Source organism: Schistocerca cancellata, chromosome 5, assembly GCF_023864275.1.
Source record: "Schistocerca cancellata isolate TAMUIC-IGC-003103 chromosome 5, iqSchCanc2.1, whole genome shotgun sequence".
In the NCBI taxonomy this organism is placed as follows: Eukaryota; Metazoa; Arthropoda; class Insecta; order Orthoptera; family Acrididae; genus Schistocerca; species Schistocerca cancellata.
This window is the reverse complement of record NC_064630.1, coordinates 781861044-781883082: the sequence shown is the minus strand read 5'-3', so window position 1 is coordinate 781883082 and position 22039 is coordinate 781861044.

The window sequence follows — 22039 nt, the reverse complement described above, 5'->3', positions numbered from 1 at the left end:
ATCTGGACCTTCTAGCAGTCAAAGTGGAACGACCCTAGAACCAAGAAGATGAGCCGTAATAACTTCGACGTAATCTACGTGGGAATCCATTCAAAATAAGTACCAAAATTAACGACTTTTTTACAATGACTTCATTATTCCCATTCTGACGATGCCATCCACAGTCATTAACTTTGTTGTTGCCCGATAAAGCGAACATATTCTGAGTGAGCAACAGTATTAATCTGATTTCTAACCTACTTTGCAAGTGGTGGTATTATTAGAAGCTACATACAGCGGAGAGCGGCAGACCACTGAATAAACACCACTCCTGACTACAAATTACGCAGGCCGCTACCTTGACTGTGAGCAACACAATAATCAGAAACCGCGAGCAAGGAAGTTAGGAATCTACACACAACGGCGTGTTCAGTAACAACAGACCTCAGAGCTATTCACCAGACTGCAACCGAGTGATCGAAACTCACAACCCTGTCCAACACCAACTGTGCTTCGTTTCCGTAGTGTCCCTATCTAAAGCACTGCTCGTAAACACGAGCGATCAGGAACTGAGACCCGGCTCAGGTATGGCACGTACCTCGCGACCATGGCGGACGCCGCTAGTGCCATCGTGCACATAGGTGTCAAACACTCCGTAGGATACCGGGGAACTACACAAGGTTCCTCGATGGCGTGAATTTCAAACTGCCGGGGGAGGAGACCAATCGGCAGAGTTTCAAATAAATTATAAAACAGATATGTATCCCTGGAGATGTTGCTCTAACGCCGAGAAACCAGTTTCATCATAAATAGAGATTTATCATACAGCTGAAGCGGTATTTTCCATCATTGTACGATCTTTTATGTTAATTTCTGGAATATCGAAATGTTTGCCACTGTTAGTATCTCCCCTGGAAAGTGTTCGATCAAGTTCTTCAAGAAATGATGATCCACACCCGGAATTTGGGACTCCACGGGGTAACATCGTGTAGAAATTAGTGAAACTGTAGGTATCAGCTGAAGCATTCACAACAGACTATTACAATCCAAAGCGCTCCTATAATGTAGTGCAACTCACATAACAATAAGTACTGAAAAACCGGAACTGAGAGAAGTGGGCCGGCCGATGTAGCCGAGCGGTTCTAGGCGCTTCAATCCGGATCCACGCGACTGCTCCGGTCGCAGGTTCGAATCCCGCCTCGGGCATATATGTGTGTGATGTCGTTATGTTAGTTAGGTTTAAGTAGTTTTAAGTTCTAGGGGACTGTTGACCTCAGATCTCCCGTCCCATAGTGCTCAGAACCATTTGAAAGAAGTGGTATCTTTGGAGAAAATATGAGCGTATATTGAAAGGACAGGCTAATGGGAAATGGAGGTGGTGTGTTTGTCTTAGGAGCCTCGAAACTGAAATCGAACGAGATTGTAACTGAAACTGCAAGTGATGGGCTTTCTGAAAGACTTGACATCGAGAGTGGGCATAAACTTTCAATCAGATCTTTCTGCCGTCCACTAGATTCACCAAGATGTAACACAAAACTTTAAAGAAAAGCCTCAGTGTGGTAGCAGCTATGTTCTCAAACACGCTGTGTTCATCTGAGAAGACTTTAAGCGTAGAACAATCATTTGGGAGAATTAAAGTTTTGTAAGGGTTGAGTGGGACAAGACATCCTGCAAAACAATACTAAACGATTACTCTGTAAGCTACATAGAAGAAATAGTTCGGAAGTTCATTCATGATGTGAATGTATTGGATCTGGTGGCAGCAAATATACCAGACGTTTTTGACGATAGGCTTGTATGTGACCATGAGATGGTTGTAGCAACACGATTGCCTAGGAACAAAGGGCAATGAAACAAGTAAAAAGACTTATGCAGCCTGAAAAAAAAAAGCAAGCACCCACCAGGGGCGGAGGAAACGAAATGAAACTTATACCGTTGAGAGGGTATATGATGGTATTCGGATCATTTCAAACACGATTCGGTTGGAAAGGATATCATAAAGCCATTCTATCCTCTCTCGAAGCGAGCTGGCCAGCTATAGATGTAACTGGTCCTTGATATTCTTGACACTGGCACTGATATGGAGAAGATGTCCGAGATGGATCCACGCATATTGTATCAGGGACGTGTCGGGGGATCTTGAAGGACACAGGAATATTTCAACATCACGCAAGCTGGCCTCAGTGGCCAGTGCGGCTCTAGGCGCTACAGTCTGGAACCGGGCTACCGCTACTGTCGCTGGTTCGAATCCTGCCTCGGGCATGGATGTGTGTGATGTCCTTTGATTAGTTAGGTTTAATTAGTTCTCAGTTCTAGGCGACTGATGACCTTAGAAGTTAAGTTCCGTAGTGCTCAGAGCCATTTGAACCAAGCCAACACCACACAAACATTACATAGAGGTGCGTGCCGTGCGTAAAAGAGCATTGTCCTGCTGGAAAATTACATCACGATATTGTCATGTGAATGATAGAACTGTAGGCGCCCTGGTGGTCGCGGTCGCCTGCGGTGGACTCGAAGCCGAGCGGTGACCTCTCCATTTGACCCACAAGGGGCGGAGGAAACGAAATGAAAGTTAAACCGTTGAGAGGGTATATGATGGTATTCGGATCATTTCAAACACGATTCGGTTGGAAATGATGTCATAAAGCCATTATATCCTCTCTCGAAGCGAGCTGGCCAGCTATAGCTGTAACTGGTCCTTGATATTCTTGACACTGGCATTGATATGGAGAAGATGTCCGAGATGGATCGACGCATATTCTATCACGGACGTATCACGGGATCTTGAAGGACACAGGAATATTTCAACATCACGCAAGCCGGCCTGAAAGGCCGTCCGGTTCTAGGCGCTACAGTCTGGAACCGGGCTACCACTACGGTCGCTGGTTCGAATCCTGCCTCGGGCATGGATGTGTGTGATGTCCTTAGGTTAGTTAGGTTTAATTAGTTCTCAATTCTAGGCGACTGATGACCTTAGAAGTTAAGTTCCGTAGTGTTCAGAGCCATTTGAACCAAGCCAACACCACACAAACATTACATAGTGGTGTGTGCCGTGCGTAAAAGAGCATTGTCCTGCTGGAAAATTACATCACGATATTGTCATATGAATGATAGAACTGTAGGCGCCCTGGTGGTCGCGGTCGCCTGCGGTGGACTCGAAGCCGAGCGGTGACCTCTCCATTTGACAGGATGTTAGGAAATGACTGTGGACGCGTCAGAAACGCCAAAGAAACATTAATTCATGACGCCTTTATTCTTGCCGAGTACAATGTGGCCCGTGTAACACAGGCTGGCTGAGCTTGGTGATATCAACGACCTTCCCCCAGTCCTCGCTGACACGGAGCGATGACACCAGCTCCGGGCCGCACCAGTCTTGCTAGCGCAGCGCCGCGTGCTGTGACGTAGCGGAGGAATGCACTGTAGTTCCTTCTCTAGATTGTCGCACAGATGACAAAATGGTAGATATCGAAATAGACGACAGAGGGATAGAGAAACAATTAAAATCGCTCAAAAGAGGAAAGGCCTCTGGACCTGATGGGATACCAGTTCAAGTTTACACAGAGTACGCGAAGGAACTTGCCCCCCTTCTTGCAGCGGTGTACTGTAGGTCTCTAGAAGAGCGTAGCGTTCCAAAGGATTGGAAAAGGGCACAGGTCATCCCCGTTTTCAAGAAGGGACGTCGAACAGATGTGCAGAACTGTAGACCTATATCTCTAACGTCGATCAGTTGTGGAATTTTGGAACACGTATTGTGTTCGAGTATAATGACTTTTCTGGAAACTAGAAATCTACTCTGTAGGAATCAGCATGGGTTTCGAAAAAGACGGTCATGTGAAACCCAGCTCGCGCTATTCGTCCACGAGACTCAGAGGGCCATAGACACGGGTTCACAGGTAGATGCCGTGTTTCTTGACTTCCGCAAGGTGTTCGATACAGTTCCCCACAGTCGTTTAATGAACAAAGTAAGAGCATATGGACTATCAGACCAGTTGTGTGATTTGATTGAGGAGTTCCTAGATAACAGGACGCAGCATGTTATTCTCAATGGAGAGAAGTCTTCCGAAGTAAGAGTGATTTCAAGTGTGCCGCAGGGGAGTGTCATAGGACCGTTGCTATTCACAATATACATAAATGACCTGGTGGATGACATCGTAAGTTCACTGAGGCTTTTTGCAGATGATGCTGTGGTGTATCGAGAGGTTGTAACAATGGAAAATTGTACTGAAATGCAGGAGGATTTGCAGCGAATTGACGCATGGTGCAGGGAATGGCAATTGAATCTCAATGTAGACAAGTGTAATGTGCTGCGAATACACAGAAAGATAGATCCTTTATCATTTAGCGACAAAATAGTAGGTCAGCAACTGGAAGCAATTAATACCATAAATTATCTGGGAGTACGCATTAGGAATGATCATATAATGTTGATCGTCGGTAAAGCAGATGCCAGACTGAGATTCATTGGAAGAATCCTAAGGAAATGCAATCCGAAAACAAAGGAAGTAGGTTACAGTCTTCGACCATAGATACTAGTAGACTGGCCTTGCTGTGCAGAAGCTATAGGGCTGGTGTGGCTCCAACATAAACCACGTGACTGTTGGCAAAACGTGGCGGGATTTCAAATCAGCGGTCTGTCATCCTATGTTTGTATCGTATTTTACCCACATTTCTCAGTTGACTGCCAAACGCTTCCAACAAAAATTACTTTTTTATTTGCGAAAAATTATGTCAGAACTACATTTGACCTGGATTTGTTCATAGTACCATTTATTAAATCTAACAAATACATCGAACGCCCCTCTGGTGTCCAGCGGGACGAAATTACTATAAACTAAGTAAAATGTCGTTAAAATTCTTTTAAACGGTAAGAGTGGGCTCGTGTCAAAACTTCTAACATTGGATTCGCTCTAGTCACTTATAAAACAAAATGGGATATGGGAATTACGTCAACTATAGGTGCCAAAATTGTCGACTTTAGGAGCAGGTCCATTTTAGAGTATCAATTTTAGGTGCACTCTAAAGGTTCAGTTCCTACTATTTTTACAAAAGTTTAAACTATCAGTTTAAAAAAATGACATTTTAGATGAAAGGTGAGACTTTGAAGTTTCAGAAAATAATTTTGGAGCGTACATTTATTTAATAATATCAGAAGGTAGAAAAAAATTCTCTTCATGTGTCGACTATAGGTGCTCTTACCTTATTATAATCTCACTTGTATATACAAAAAGGCGCGTATGTGCAGATGGCTTAAAGTTTTTCCATTTCAGGGCCTGTATCCAAAGCTGCCTTCGGTTTTCATCCTTAGGGAACCTATGAGTAGGAACGAGAAACAGTTATACTTACTTCTGTAACCGAATTATCACAGATACTTTCCAAAATGGAATATGAGTCTGACTTCACAGGCATCACTTTCAACACTTTAATTTACGTGATACTCTATTTCAAGTGTAAAAACATAAAAGTCACTTCAGCAGATTTCCATAAACGCATCTGCACCATCTTAGGAACACTTACACGTGGAATGTAATGCCATTTCCCCCGACAAAACGCTGAGTACAGCCGAAAGCGCAACACGAAACAACCATGTTTTGCCTACAGTCACGTGACTTTAGCCCTGAGATGTTGGAGCCACGAAAATGACGTCAGGGCCAGTCTATTATATTTATGGTCGAAGGTTACAGTACGCTTGTTCGCCCACTGCTTGAATACTGCTCAGCAGTGTGGGATCCGTACCAGATAGAGTTGATACATGACATAGAGAAGATCCAACGGAGAGCAGCGCGCTTCGTTACAGGATCATTTAGTAATCGCGAAAGCGTTACGGAGATGATAAACTCCAGTGGAAGACTCTGCAGGAGAGACGCTCAGTAGCTCGGTACGGGCTTTTGTCAAAGTTTCGAGAACATACCTTCACCGAAGAGTCAAGCAGTATATTGCTCCCTCCTACGTATATCTCGCGAAGAGACCATGACGATAAAATCAGAGAAATTAGAGCCCACACAGAGACATACCGACAGTCCTTCTTTCCACGAACAATACGAGACTGGAATAGAAGGGAGAACCGATAGAGGTACTGAAGGTACCCTCCGCCACACACCGTCGGGTGGCTTGCGGAATATGGATGTAGATGTAGATGTAGAATGCCCTTACTGGCGGCGCCCGGCTGGCCGGCCGGCTCGGCGACGGACAGCAGGCCACTGTGCGTAGGAGGCTCCGGGTTGGAGTCCCGGTGCTGTCGGCACGAGAAGCATTCTAGTAGTGCGGGGTGTACTCTATCCCACCCCGTCTTCTTCCCTGCTACTCCTGGTGGGTCGTCCATGGTGGACGGGCGGAACGGGCTGCAGTCCCCCAGCGTCGTCGGCTCACCCGGTTGTGATGGCGGATGCACAGGGCCTAGGCCCCGCACGATCTCGACGACGGCTCACTGATGTGGTCAGCGTAGGCGGCGAGCGAGTCTGCCGCGATGTCTGCTAATCCTGGGTTGACGATTGACAGCGGCAGCAGAGATGACCAGAGCTGGTACTGTCCCCTCGCGTCTGCTGCTGGATGGGCCGCCCTTACTGCAACATCTCCTCAATAAAGATTAACATGTCGATCACCGAGCTGAGCGCTACGCAGCGAGCCAGTACACATCTAACTGCAAGTCTAACTGTGAGTGCCTTGTTGTTATCAAAGCTGGCGTATTTAAAGGAAGCAGGAGCGACGTCCTGACGTCATGCTCGTTTGTAATGAATGCATTCGTTCCACTTATACTGCTGATTCATCTGTCGTACTCGCCCCTTAGGTGTTCTTGCGACAGAGTTACGTGTTGTCACGGCAGACTTACGCGAAGTTATGAAATGCAGTACAGCTGACACTATACCTCTCTCTTACACTCTACGAAAGTCTAACACAAACACGCATGCTAAGCATTCTCTCTCGCCTGTTGTGTGTAACCAGGCCACTGCCCCTGTGTGACGACACATTCCGATACATGTGCAATCCTCTTACCTCTTGGCTAACCTACTGCCTCTGGATCTCGGCATAGGCAACGAAACTTTGTCAATATTCCACGTTTCCAACTCTTTACTATACCGCGACACTACCGAACGAGAGGAAGTTTGATGTCCGTAATGTACAACTGTGCCTACAGAATTTCCTGATTACTGCTAGCGAAGAACGGGACCTTTCCCCAGGACGCCGCCGTACTGCCCGACAGTGGTCATCTGGGATAGTGCAGAAACGCCATTCGTCTGCGAACACATTGCGACAGCATTCATCAGCAGTCAATCCTTGCCTATCGCGACACCACTCCAAACGCAGCCAATTTCGTTGTGTTAGCAGCAGTGTACACATAGGGGCGGCAATTCCATAGTCTGGCTACTTCTAGTCTTCAACCAATGATGTGGGTCGAGAGAAAGTATTTCAGGGAGTCCTCTAATAACGGCGTCGGAAGGGAGGCGCAGATGTGAAGAGGTTACAGTGTGCTTCATGCACAATATGGAAATCCCCCCTTGTGGTGGTCACACATAGTCAGCTGGAACCTTGACGACGAGTACCGTTCTCCTCGCATTCCCATGCCATCCAATGTTACACCACTGCCACATCCGAATAACCCAGAAATCCCAAAAATGTGTATATCGCAATATTAAATCAGCGCTCTAAATCGAGACCTACAATGAGGTCTCCTTTCAGGTGCTGACAATGCTGTCTCACACGAATACGCACCATCGCCATGTCCTTCACCGTGACCACTCAACATCTGACATGCTTCACGCCGCTTTGATACTTCATCACGCTTGGTAGGAAGACTGACTAATGCACTCTTCCGTGTACTGGATATATATGTAATTAATGCTTTCACAGAAACAAGAGCAACAAACCGCAAACATCACAGTTAAATCATTACTGTGTAACTAAAGATACAAGGTCCCATATAGCAAAACACACAGGAAGCATCTCCGAGCCACATGCAAAATTTTGTTAGCTCGGTTTGCTTTTCCTGTCTAACCCACTAGAGTAGGATTCGCCCTCTAATGTTGGCTGGCGAATGACGCAGTACTTCTATGTTAGACATTAAAAGTACATTCAACAAATGTCATCCAGTTCAAAAGAAATCAAGATAGATGTATCAGACCCTGCACAAGAATTTTGCTACGAGAGGATGCCAATGGCACAGCAGTAAGTCGTTAGCCCGGTGTTCTCCGTCCATGTCACTGATGGTCAGTTACATGAAATACTTAAAAACAATTTTATGAGCCAATTTTCCTTCTTCTTTCGTACCGTGTTAGGCTTTGTAGTCTGTTATGGCTTTGTGTCGTTGTCGATTTTTCCATACATTCCTATGGCGTCCAATGCCTTCATCGAATTTGGAACTAAACATTTATTTGCTTAGAGCTACAGAAGATTGCAATTAATATGCGACGACAATTCACACAATGACAGCAACTGTTCTCTCACTTATATGATCCATAGACTAGTAACACCTCTGGCTTGCCCATACTCTATCTTGATTCTGGGATGTTTTGTCTTCGTCCAGTCAAGTCTACGAGGTGTGGCTAGAAAAAAACCGGACTAGTACTGGTGAAACAATAAAACGAATGCAATAATGCTGAAAGTCGCGTGGCCTGTCACGTGACTCTCGCTCCGCCTACTGCTCGAGTGTCATCTGCCTCCCGCACTCAGTCTGCCCGTGGCGTCTGTTTTAAGTAGTTGACGTTTTGTCTGTGCGTCGGAAAATGTTGAGTGTACAGAAAGAACAGCGTGTTAACTTCAAATTTTGTTTCAAACTAAGAAAATCTGCAAGTGAAACGTTTGTAATGTTACAACAAGTGTACGGCGATGATTGTTTATCACGAACACAAGTGTTTGAGTGGTTTAAATGATTTAAAGATGGCCGCGAAGACACCAGTGATGACACTCGCACTGGCAGACCATTGTCAGCAAAAACTGATGCAAACATTGAAAAAATCGGTAAACTTGTTCGACAAGATCGCCGTTTAACAATCATAGCAGTGTCTGAGTTAACAGGAGTTGACAAGGAAAGTGTTAGGCAGATTCTTCATGAAAGTTTCAACATGAACAAAGTGTGTTCAAAAATGGTTCCAAAGTGTCTCACAATTGAACAGAAGGAACGCCGAAGAATGATTTGTTCTGACATCCTGGAAAACATTGAAAGTGATCCCACCTTCTTACAAAATGTTATTACTTCCGATGAATCGTGGTTTTTTACTTACGATGCCGAAACTAAACGCCAATCGATGCATTGGAAAACTCCTGGTTCTCCACGACAAAAAAAAAAAAAAGCACGAATGTCAAAATCGAAATTCAAGGCAATGATGATTGTTTTTTTTTTGACATCAAAGGGATTGTGCACATTGATTGGGTACCAGAGGGACAAACAGTGAATCAGCATTACTACATTAGCGTCCTGGCTACCCTACGTGAGCGAGTACGGAGAAAACGGAATGATTTGTGGAGAAGAAAGTCATGGATCCTTCACCAAGACAATGCCCCAGCTCACAGTGCGTTGTCAGTGAAGACGTTTTTGGCAAAACACAACATTCCCATCTTAGATCATCCACCCCACCCACCTGATTTGGCCCCCTGTGACTTTTTTCTTTTCCCTAAAGTCAAGTCAGCTTTGAAAGGAACTAGATTTGAGACTGTTGAAGCAGTAAAAGAAAAAGCGACGGAAGTAATGTATGGACTTACCGAAAATGATCTGCAGCATTGCTATGAACACTGGAAAATTCGTATGGAGCGGTGTAGAGACCGAGGAGGAGAGTACATTGAAGGAGATAACATGAAATTGTAAATAATTGTAAATAAATATTTTTTCCAGCATCAGTCCGGTTTTTTTCTAGCCGCACCTCGTACTATCAACTGCTGGACAGTACCTGGATTCATTCTGCAGGTGGCAGTACCAGCGTGTTGCAACACAAATTTCAGACATACTTTATAAGGTCTGATTAGTACAAGCGGTAAGGAAAACCACAGTATGGGCCAAAATTGTAACATGACCAAAACAAATTTTGTACACAAGGTGTATTGCGTGGTTATTTGTAAACGTTTCCAGCCAACTCCTTTAAATCCTTGTTTCAGAAATTATTCGCCTTTGTCAACTCAAACGACAAAGCTAAGCGACGGTCGTCAGGATATTAAGCAAAGTCTCATGTAGAAATAAAATAAATAACAGTAAAGCAGTGGCAGTGGAATGTAGTCGAATTATAAAATGACGTGACAAAATTCATGGGACAGCGGTTTGCACATATACAGGTAGCGATAGTACCACGTACACAAAATATAAAAGGGCAGGGCACAGCCGGAGCAATCAATTCTACTGAGGTGATTCGTGTGAAAAGGTATCCATCATCATTGAGTCCGCACGATGGAGATTAACAAAATTTGAACGCTGAATGGTAGCTGTAGCTAGACCCATGGGACGTTCCATTTCGTAAATCGTTAAGGGGCTCCGGAACGCCCTGTACATCAATGTTAAAATAACGCTTATAAATTACATCTTTCCTCACAAAGTATTGGAGGTAGGAAGTTGAACTTTTTACAGATTATTTATTGGAATATGGGCTACAACTTAACACAGGAATTTTACAAAATTTTAGTTCCGTTATTAATTATTTTTCAATTGTAATGAAAATTCACAACATTTTTTTGCAATTTTTTATTCCTTGTCTAAAGCAAGCATCGCTCGTACCATGTTAGAATCTATCTTCATTCCCATATTTCTAAATACCTTGCACCTTACAATGTTGCCATCATTGAAAGTCGCAACAGCAACTTTACTTTTACTCATTATTATAGTTCAACAAAACAGAGACTCAAGAAACAGAATTAATTACGAATATTTTCGAGATAACGACAGAGTAAATAAACATGAAACAATCGACAATCACACCAGCGATATATATTGAACCATCACAGGTTAGCCACAACACATACTTTATCTCACATCACTAAAATGTACCTGATGAACACGGACGTTAATAATAACACCATTTGACAGCAGTTTAACAGCGCCACAGTGGGTCACGCCCATGTAGAACACATTTCAAAAAAAAATTCAAAAATAGTTGTAGTCTTCGGAATTGAATAAATTATATGTCTATTTAAAGGTAATAGTCTGCAGATTCAGAAAACGCAAAAAAGTAAAAATTGAACTTTTCATGATTTTGAGCCTTTCCGGAGCCCCTTAAGGAATTCCATTTTCCGAGATCGACAGTGTCAAGAATAGCAAATTTCAGGCACTACCTCCCACCACGGACAACGCAACGACCGAGAGGGGCGACGTTTGCGTAGTGGAACTAACAGGCAAACAATATTGCGTGAAATGAACGCAGATATCAATGTCGGGCGTACGACGAACGCATCCGCTACGACAGTGCGACGAAATCTGGCGTTAATGGGCTATATCAGCGGACGATCGATACGAGTGTCTTTGCTAACAGCACATCACCTGCGGCGCCTCTCCTGGGCCCCTCGCGATATCGATGGACCTAGGCGACCGGAAAACCGTGGCATGGCCGATTTCAGTTGGTAAGAGCTGATGCAAGGGTTAGAGCGTGGCGTAGGCCCCACAAAGTCTTGGACATACGTTTTCAACAGTACACCATGCAAGCTGGTTCCATAATGGTGTGGGCTGTGTTTACATGCAAAGGATTGGGTCTCGGGACCAACTGAACCAACCATTCACTGAGAATGGTCATGTTCGGTTAGTTCCAGACCATTTGCTGCCACTGACTGACTTTACATCCCAAAACAATGATGGAATTTTTATGGACGACAGCGCGCCGTATTACCGGGATGTAATTGGCTGGAAGAACGTTCTGGAGAATTAGAGCGAAAGATTTGGCCACTCGGAGCGCACGACTTGGATCCATTGAACTTTGATAGCATTAATCGAGAGGTCATATCGTGCGAAAACTCCAGCAACGGCAAAACTTTCGCAATAATGGGTGGATATGTAGGCAGCGTGACCCAATATTTCCGTAGGGGGTTTCCAATGACGTGTTATGTCTATGTCATATCAAGCTGCCGTGCAGAAGGAGACTGGACACGATATCGAAGCCGGCAGCTGTGGCCGAGCGGTTCTAGGCGCTTCAGTCTGGAACCGCGTGACCGCTGCGGTTGCAGGTTCGAATCCTGCCTCGGTCATGGATGTGTGTGATGTCCTTAGGTTAGTTAGGTTTAAGTAGTTCTAAGTTATAGGGACTGATGACCTCAGATGTTAGGTCCCATAGTGCTAAGAGCTATTTGAACCATCTGAACGACATCGGAAAGTATCGAATGACTTTTGTCACCTTTGTGTAATCAGCCGAGTCTGGGGAAATTAGACTAGAGAATGAGATACTAAAAGCAGTAGATGAGTTTTACTACTTGCGCAGCTAAATCGCTGACGATATCGATAGTAGATATTATTTTAAAAACAGACTGGCAACAGCAACAAAATTGTTTTTCAAATACAGGTTCAAATGGCTCTGAGCACTATGGGACTTAACATCTGTGGTCATTAGTCCCCTAGAACTTAGAACTACTTAAACCTAACTAACCTAAGGACATCACACACATCCATGCCCGAGGCAGGATTCGAACCTGCGACCGTAGCAGTCGCGCGGTTCCGGACTGAGCGCCTAGAACCGCTAGACCACCGCGGCCGGCTCAAATACAGGTATCTGTAAACATCTAATACATTAAAAATGGGACGGGAGTAGGTAGGTGTGAAAAACAAGAACAGCTGTTCACAGTTTCAGGAAAATTAGGTGTTGTTTATTCAAGACGAAGAGCTTCACAAGTTAAGCAGCATGACTTTAACAAGGGATCGACTGATCGGATGCAGCCCGAGGCATTGACGAATAGTCACTTTTGTAATGGAGGAAAGCGTGCGGGCTAAAAATTACGGACGACAACCTAGGCATGAATACAGCAAGCAGGCTCAGATGGATGTGTGACGCATTAATTATTCAGTGATGACGAGGCTTGCACGGGATAGCGTCAGATCGCTGTTTGGACTGAAGACCACAACAACAACATCCAAAGACGCTGTAGGTTTTGAACATGCTAGCAGCTCATGAAGAGGTAAACCCAAGAGACAAAACGCTTAAGCAGCGTCGCAGTATTCATTCTCTATAGAATGTTTACGTTCATAGTTTAGTGTATGAGCCAACTTTCAGTCTATTGCACTACCAGCAGAACCTACTTGGAGGCAACAGCTTGTTTTTAATATTATGTGGCACTGAAAATCTCAAGATCAGTCTGCATACTGCTGCAAGGACGCAAATGGCACGTTCTCTCAGTCAGTGCAGTTTAAAAATCATAGCTGTATCATTCAGTGTGATGATTATCTGAAAGTAGGTATAGTACTCCTCAACAGTATGATGTTTCTTCACCATGCTTGTACAGAGTGACTGTGACGCATTTAATGTAGTTCGGAACTCTGATCCCTCAGCGAATTAATAGCACAATACTCCTAATTAATAATCTTAACTCCAGTACCAACTTCCCACACAGAAGTTCACCTCCCCCCCCCCCCCCCCCCCCGCCCCCCGCAATTAAGTCCAGTCCTCAAGTTCACTCGATCTGTAGTTTGCAGTTCTGACGTGCAGAGAATAATGGTATCAACACTTCCTGAAGTGGGGAACTTGAAAAGTAGTTGAGCTACACATTTACTTTAAAAATTTCTCACCCACATATCGCGTCCCATGTCGGGCGATTAAGTTAATAATCCTTATTACCCTGCCACAGACGGGCTACAAAATTAATGACCTCTTTTCTCTCAAATTAAAATTAGAATTAAATTCTTACGTGGCCGGTTTCCACATTAATTATCCACAATCTTTACAGACAGTTTAATATTTGCTGCCACTAATTCAAATGTTTTTTCCTTAAAATATTCTTCTCCGCCAAATTAAATAAATCATTGTTATCTTCAAAACTACTTATAATTGTAGCATCTCTCGTTTTTCGTTATTTCCATTACTAAACATCGTTTCTTCCATTTACGGTTATCTTTTTTTCCTGCGATTGCAGTTTCCAGTATTACTACTCATTTTCGGGCGGAAGTCTCAAATGCATGTACATAACCTACATACCCAATCATAAACACAGCCACTACTCCAAACATCACACATGTATCCAACCAATGAAAAATACAGCTGCTACTAGAAACATTAAGGAAGCCCGGGCGGTGTCCATCTCATAACATACACGAATAACTACAAAATAAGATGAAATTACTATAGTAACAAATTTCCTTTGATTATTCCTGTGCTCCATGACAAGGACAACTTTAGTACTCGCCTGGTGGTAGGACTAGCGGAATACGAGTATGTATGCCCGTGTGGATATTTACACCTTAGACTTCTCCCTGACAACATACCCTTAGGTAATTTCTCAGAGATTTATGTCACACAGTAAGGCCTACAGTTCTTTGATACTATAAAAATGTCAGTCTTCAAAGTCAATGCAGTCAAAAGATACGGCAATTTATGTCACATATTTTGACACGCTCAATGTCGCTCATTAAAAGCTTGACGTAGAATCATGAAATTAGGCAAGAAGAAAGGTTTCACAGTAGAAGTAAAGGAAGAAAACGGCAAATTGTTAATTTGTAGTTATATCACACGAAAAAACATCTCATTTGTTATCTGATAACCGATTTCTAGCTTGGAATTAAAACGTTCCCGATAGGCTGGGACCGATTTCTCGCCAGTGTCTATGTCGATAACAGGCAAAAATCGTCGAGATTCTGGATTTTCTGAATGAATGAACTGCTTATATACATAATTACGTTTGTAAGGAACCCTCAATGCGCGAATGCTACTCGCACATGGCCAAATTTTTTAATACACAAAACCGCAGATTCATCTCTATACGGAAGCGACACGGAAGTGACGCGTCAAGCAATGGCAGTTAATGCTGGTGGCCGCTCACAAATCCGCGTCGGCCTTAGCACCCGAAATCGCTGCGGCTGGCATCGTGTCATAACATTGGTTCTAATTTTGTTTTGTTTATTTTTCTGTGACTGCTGATAAGAAATCTGCCGTGTTCGTAACCCAAGCAACGAAAACAAACATTTGAGTTTAATGAATGACAGTACTTAGTTTATTGTTTATTTCAGTTGAAGGTAACTGTACTCTGTAAGACCTGTGACTCAGTATGGCTATTTCTTGGTAAGTAAGACGGGAATTGGATAGATGGCAGCTCACGCATGTTTGGCAAGCTACGTCAGCTATCTCTGCGTTTCATACAGTGTGCAGTGACACAGTGCTGAGCCGTTCCACAGGATAGGTTCTATTGTTTATCGTCGTAGCGTTAATATTTTATGCAGGCACGTTGCTTATGTTACTTAGTCTTTAAACTTTTACTGTAAACGTAGTACTGTGTCAGCCACTTCATACAAATGTCCTTTCTTATCAGTATAGTACTATTTGAGTACATTTATGAAATGTTTGTCTTGTACTGGCCTTTTGGGCAGTATTGAGTATACACATTATTGATAGGAGACCATACTGAGTATACACTTGAAACCTTCCATTCTCCTCTATATCTCTTTTGTTACGCAACCTTCCCGTCTACAATAATCTATGAAACCTTCCCTTAGGATTTCTATCTCTTGCTTAATAGTAACAAATGATATCTTCCGTTTGAAATTAATTCTTTTTCTCAATCTTCGCATAAAATTTAAATGCTGCTTATTAAAAGTGATTTTCTGATTATTTCGACAAATGTAGAATGTGTCGTCGTCCTGGCCTTCAGTCGTTACCTGCAATAACCCAAAACTGTTCTTACCTTTTTTACTGTCACTGGATCGCCATCTGACAGCAACATCGAACTGCGACATGAATATACTTACTCTGTTTTACTATACTCTATTAGCTGCTAATGGGCTGTCATAACAAGTGGCTGTATTTATTACCAAAGCTGATGTTATTCTTTAATAGCAAAGCTGACGTTATTCTTTAATTAATTTGACTGAAGTTACGTAATTCATAGTTAAACTTTTTTTTGACAACTGTTGTGTACATAGTTCCACGTAGTCAGCGCGTACACAACTTTCCCAACAGAGCGCGCCCCGCTAAGCACAACAGCGCCAGCGCAGCGCTCGTCCGTCTCCGCACTACGAGATGGCGCTGCCTTAGAGACGGACCAAATTCTGCTTCCACCAATCTGCGTATTAATATGTAACACAGCCAAAGAGATTGCTGCTAACGTAGAACCTTTTCGCCTCGTGGATCACACTCGTGCAGTGATACATGGACGCGTGAAGTATTATAACAAGTGTAAAGACCTCCGATTAGGGAGTCTGCATTTGTCTGCACCAGTCTGTACCAGTCTGCATTAGTCTGTACCGGTCTGTACAAGTTCTACATTTGTCTGTACCAGTCTATAGTCAAGTTTCAGTCTGCACCTAATAAGATTACCATATTCCTGTACATAGCCATGAAGATAAATATATAGACACTTTTGTCAATTATCAGAGATATATGTGAGATTAAGATTAACGTACCAATACCAAAGGAACTTCAGATTGTCAATTGTAAATAGCATCCAGAAACAAGTTAAGCAGTTTTTATGCTTGTTATTATTTTAATAAATGTGTGTGAAAAATTAATCAAGTTCTGTTTAAAGTTGGTCACCGTCAGTCTGCTACACTAAGCGTGCAAGTGGCATTTCTATCATCTGACCTAACGGCAGAAGATAAACACGCCACGATAAGACCACGAGACATATTGCTGGCACTCGCGTACTTCGTTAGAGCGACAAGTCAAATAACCTGATAGTGTGTGTACTGAAGGTCTTACAGTACGCACACCACAACAACAATAAAATTTTGCAAAGTTTTACATTGATGGTTTCTGGGATGCAGTGTTGCTGGCAAAAATTAATTATATTCTGAATGAAATGATTCTACAAACGTTCAAATGGGACTCACTTTTTACAATAGTCGTACAACTAGCATTGCGCACGCATACCTTCAGTAGTCTTGAGTTTCTCAAAAAAGTTCAATAATATTAGTTCCTCTTATGATAACAGTTAGCTGATGCCTCTGTACATCCGTTTTTATAGCTGGAGGCTGGCAGGCACACTGCTCCTCTCAACCTCTCGCTTCAGACCTGCTACCGACTCGCTTCACTTCTCGCTTACTACTGACTTCCTACGAACGCTAAAGTGCGGTCTCTCCCGCCAACAATGCTTTCTGCTGCAGACAATCCCTGCTACCATTACATGTATCAATGCCCGGTCTTTCCTGCTCTTTTCTTAAAATGTATCCATACGCGGTCTCTCCCGTCCTTTTTAAAATTATATCAATGTGCGGTCTCTCCAACTAACAATACTTTGGTGCAGCATTCCCTGCTACCACAATTATTTCCAATATGACAAATATTAATTATTCCTACTTAATCCTATTAATAAAATCTAAACATCTTTCATAAATTGTGGTTTGACAATAGACAATAGAAATATACACGTCTTACACACTTTACTGATAACATTTCATTTCTCTTCTTTAAGGGACTCCGTAACGCCCTATACTTGCAATGTTAAAATAACGCTTATAAATTACATCTTTCCTCACAAAGTATTTGAGGTAGGAAGTTGAACTTTTTACAGATTATTTATTGGAATATGGGCTACAACTTAACACAGGGATTTTACAAAATTTTAGTTCAGTTATTAAAGATGATTTTTTTTCAATTGTAATGAAAATTCACAACATTTTTTTGCAATTTTTTATTTATATATTCAAAAATATACGGTTTTTTGGAAAAAAGCTGTGTTAAATTATGCAGAAGGTACTGTGTAACATTTACTGAAAGTTTGAAGCAAATATGTTTGGAAGATCCTTAGAAAACATGTAATTAGTATGAGAAAATAAAAGATTTGGGAATCGAGCTACAAAGATTGGATTAACTTTTTAGTGCATTCCAGGTACATAGGATGGATTATCTTCATCCTCTGCAAACTCCTCCTCCAGCTTCCTCTTGTTCCTCCTCCTGTTTACTCTTGCTTGTATTTCTAGACTCTTTACAGCCCTGTCTGCAGCCCGAAGGCGTTCCTTGTCTAAAGCAAGCATCGCTCGTACCATGTTAGAACCTATCTTCATTCCCATATTTCTAAATACCTTGCACCTTACAATGTTGCCATCATTGAAAGTCGCAACAGCAACTTTACTTTTACTCATTATTATACTTCAACAAAACAGAGACTCAAGAAACAAAATTAATTACGAATATTTTCGAGATAACGACAGAGTAAATAAACATGAAACAATCGACAATCACACCAGCGATATATATTGAACCATTACAGGTTAGCCACAACACATACTTTATCTCACATCACTAAAATGTACCTGATGAACACGGACGTTAATAATAACACCATTTGACAGCAGTTTAACAGCGCCACAGTGGGTCACGCCCATGTAGAACACATTTCAAAAAAAATTTAAAATTAGTTGTAGTCTTCGGAATTGAATAAATTATATATCTATTAAAAGGTAATAGTCTGCAGATTCAGAAAACGCAAAAAAGTAAAAATTGAACTTTTCATGATTTGAGCCTTTCCGGAGCCCCTTAAACCACGATGAGATATGGGGTTGATGAAGCCAGGACGACCTGAAAAGCCTGCTGAAGCCATCTCCAGGAAAGACATGTCAGACTATAAAGCACAAAAAGAATTCCGTGTTCCACGAAGAACTCTCCGTCGGTAAGTCAGATCCGGATGTAAAACCATAGCTAAGGCGGAACTTTACTGCATCGGAAGAACGAGATGCTAAGCTCTGTTCTCTAACAGTAAGTTTGGCAGAAATGGGCTATTGAGCAACAACTAAAATTTTGTCTATGTGTCTACAGATACTGTGAGAAAAACGATATTGTTCGTCAATTTTCTGATGTTAAGCAGGTTTGCTAGCCACGAATGGGCAAGGAAATTTTTAAAGGATAACCCCACAATTTCTATCAGAAAATTTCAAATTTTTAATCCGGATACGGGTCAGAAGTTAAACAAAGTAGTTATTCAAGACCATTTTCAAAAACTTAAAACTCTTCTCGAAGAACCTGAAATTTTCAGAAATCCTGAAAAACTTCTCAGTACTGATGAAAAAGGTTGCAGTTTGAAATTACAGAAGGAACCACAAGTACTCGCAAAGAAAGGCACGCGCGAAGTACACACGATTGGCAATGAACGTGGGGAAAATGTGACAGTTGTCTCTTTTGCGAGTGCAACAGGAGCAGCTATTCCTCCAGTGATCTTATTCAAAGGGAAACGCATGAAACCGATGTTTGATGATGATCTATGTACGGGCTCTGTTTGCTGCATGACAGGAAAAGGGATCAGTTTCATCAACGAGTTACTCTGTGTGATTACACCAACTGCTGCTCGGTCATTACTGATTTTTGATGGAGTCAAAAGCCACTTAGATTATGTAACAGTGGAGACCATTATTCACTCGAACAGCGCTGCGATTAAGAAGTAATGATGTACTGCCACAATCTTTGTGAGAGAACATTACTATGCAACACTTTCAAAATACCTTTGCCAAAGTTTGGAAGAAATCCATGATCACAAGTAAAGTCACATCTTGGTTCAGGGTTACTGGACTTTACCCGTATGATGCTAAACCGAATCCAGAAGTTCCTTCCACTTGCGCCTAGTAATGCTTACGAGTTACAGGATTCTGCAGCTACAGAACCTCTGTCTACATCAACTCCATAAAAATCAGGAGACACTTCATCCTGAGAGACCAGGCCGTCAGAAGTCTGAATGGAGTACGCATATTGTCCGTGGAGGATGAGTCTGTCGGAATGGCCAGTACTAATGCAGATGGCGATCGAGCTGCTGATAGGACACATTTGCCCAGCTACTCCCAACACCAAATCACAAAAATATTCAAGTGACCAGGAGCAAACATGCTTTGAAAAGTAAAGGTACCGTTTTGAAGATATCACCATTTTCGACGAGAGATAAAACCACAGTTCCTAGAATATCCACAATACAGGCAAGCCCATTCTGGGAACCAGCCAAAAAAGCGAGATGCATCTCGCTTTTGCAAAGTGTGCAAAGAAGATTCAATGAAAGATAGGCGTATGTGTTTCGTTTCTACTCAATACACACATGAGGAATGCGTCCGATTAACGAAAGAGGACAAGGGCAGTTTTACATGCCCAAGCTGTGAGGACGGTGATAAACAAAATGTAAGAATATTTTTCTGTCGGTTCAGTGTAAAAAATAAGTTACGTAAGTGACCCTTCGTAAACCGATAATTTATTGAACACCTTCTGGGAAACAGTTTTGTGAGGCTGAATCATACGGGCTGTTTGAGCATTTACCTCTTTTTTATATCTGTATCAGTTAAATTTCTTAAAATTACCTTCGTCAGATCATTATTTTCATTTCATATTATGTGTAATAAACGTAATTCATATTGAAAATCCGGTTCCAGTAATTATTATTTTTTATTTGTTACTAAAAAAAGTTAAATATTCCACATTGTGAACAAAGTATACTCAGTGTGGCCAGAACCAATTTTTCTTTATACTTGTCACTTTGGCTTGTCTAATGATTGTACTTGTTCCACATCATAATATTACACGTCCAATTTGATGTACTTTATACTGTAACCAAGTGTCTAATTTACCACAAAAATATAGAAACATAACTTTTCTTAGATAGACCATATGGGGTACAATTACCTTATTTTTCTGAAAACCATTTGCCCGTCGTTAGAATAAAGTTGTGAGGTTGCGCTCACTACCACCATTTTCTGCGGTATTTATGCTGTAACGGCCTTATCGTCGTATCGATAAAGTGAACAATCTAGGTACAAACTTTTTAATGTCTTCAACTTTCATTAGGAGGACTGGTACCTCCGTAATTGCGAGAGTTGCTTTGCTGTTGAATTAACGGGTACATTAGTGGAGCCAGCCCTGAAGTTCACGGATCGACTGACTTTTAAGTTTAATAACCAAGTCCCTTTGACCTGCTAATTAGAAACGCCAAACTGCCCCTATTTTTAAGCGCTAATGCTAGTAGCTTTGTGTGGAGAGAAGGGTGGTAGGGTTCTAAAATGTCTCCCGAAGCGTTATTTATACTGCGATTCTTGTTTCATACTCATACCTAATTTTGAGCCGCATGCACAATATAAACGTATTTTATGTATAACAGAAGGGCACGATTCTGTATGTCGTTTCATAATGAGAGTTTCGCGTGCCCACGGAGCGGTGACTGGCAGCAAGTTTGAGTCGCAAATAAGCCGGATATTATGTAGCGTGATACGACTGCAATTCCTTCCGACGTCCGTTTTTCCAAGCCGAGGAGCAGACTGGTACGCTAGACACTGATTGAATAAACAACAAAAAGAATTAATAAGCTCTGATACAAACTTTTACTCACTCTTTCTTTTTGTCCTTGAAATTACCTGTCTATCATTACGTGAATAACCGAGAAAGACTGTGATTATTGTTTTATAGTAGCAACCTTTCGAAAATGACGTAATTTACCACGTGATTACTAAGAACATTTGACTACCACAAAAACAAAAAGAAAACATTAGGGAAGAGTAGAGGGAAGAGTGGGAGAGGTGGGGAGGTCTAATGTCCCTTTGACAAAGATGTAAGTATAGACTAACCCAACATTCTGTAGGTCATAGGCGGACAAGTAAGTCTACAACGACATCAACATCTACGTGTATACTCTGCGACCCATTGTAAAGTGCATGGCAGTGGGTACGTCCCATAGTTTCAGTTATTAGGGCTTTTTTCTCATTCTATTCAGGCATGAAGCCCGGGAAGTATGATGATTCAGATGCCTCTGTACGTGTTGTGATAAATCTAATATTTTTCTGACGGTCTGTGACCGAGCGACCGCTACGGTCGCAGGTTCGAATCCTGCCTCGGGCATGGATGTGTGTGATGTCCTTAGGTTAGCTACGTTTAATTAGTTCTAAGTTCTAGGCGACTGATGACCTCAGAAGTTAAGTCGCACAGTGCTCAGGGCTATTTGATTTTTTTTTTTTCTGCCGATCCTCATGTGACCGATATGTAGAGACTTTTAGAATATTCCT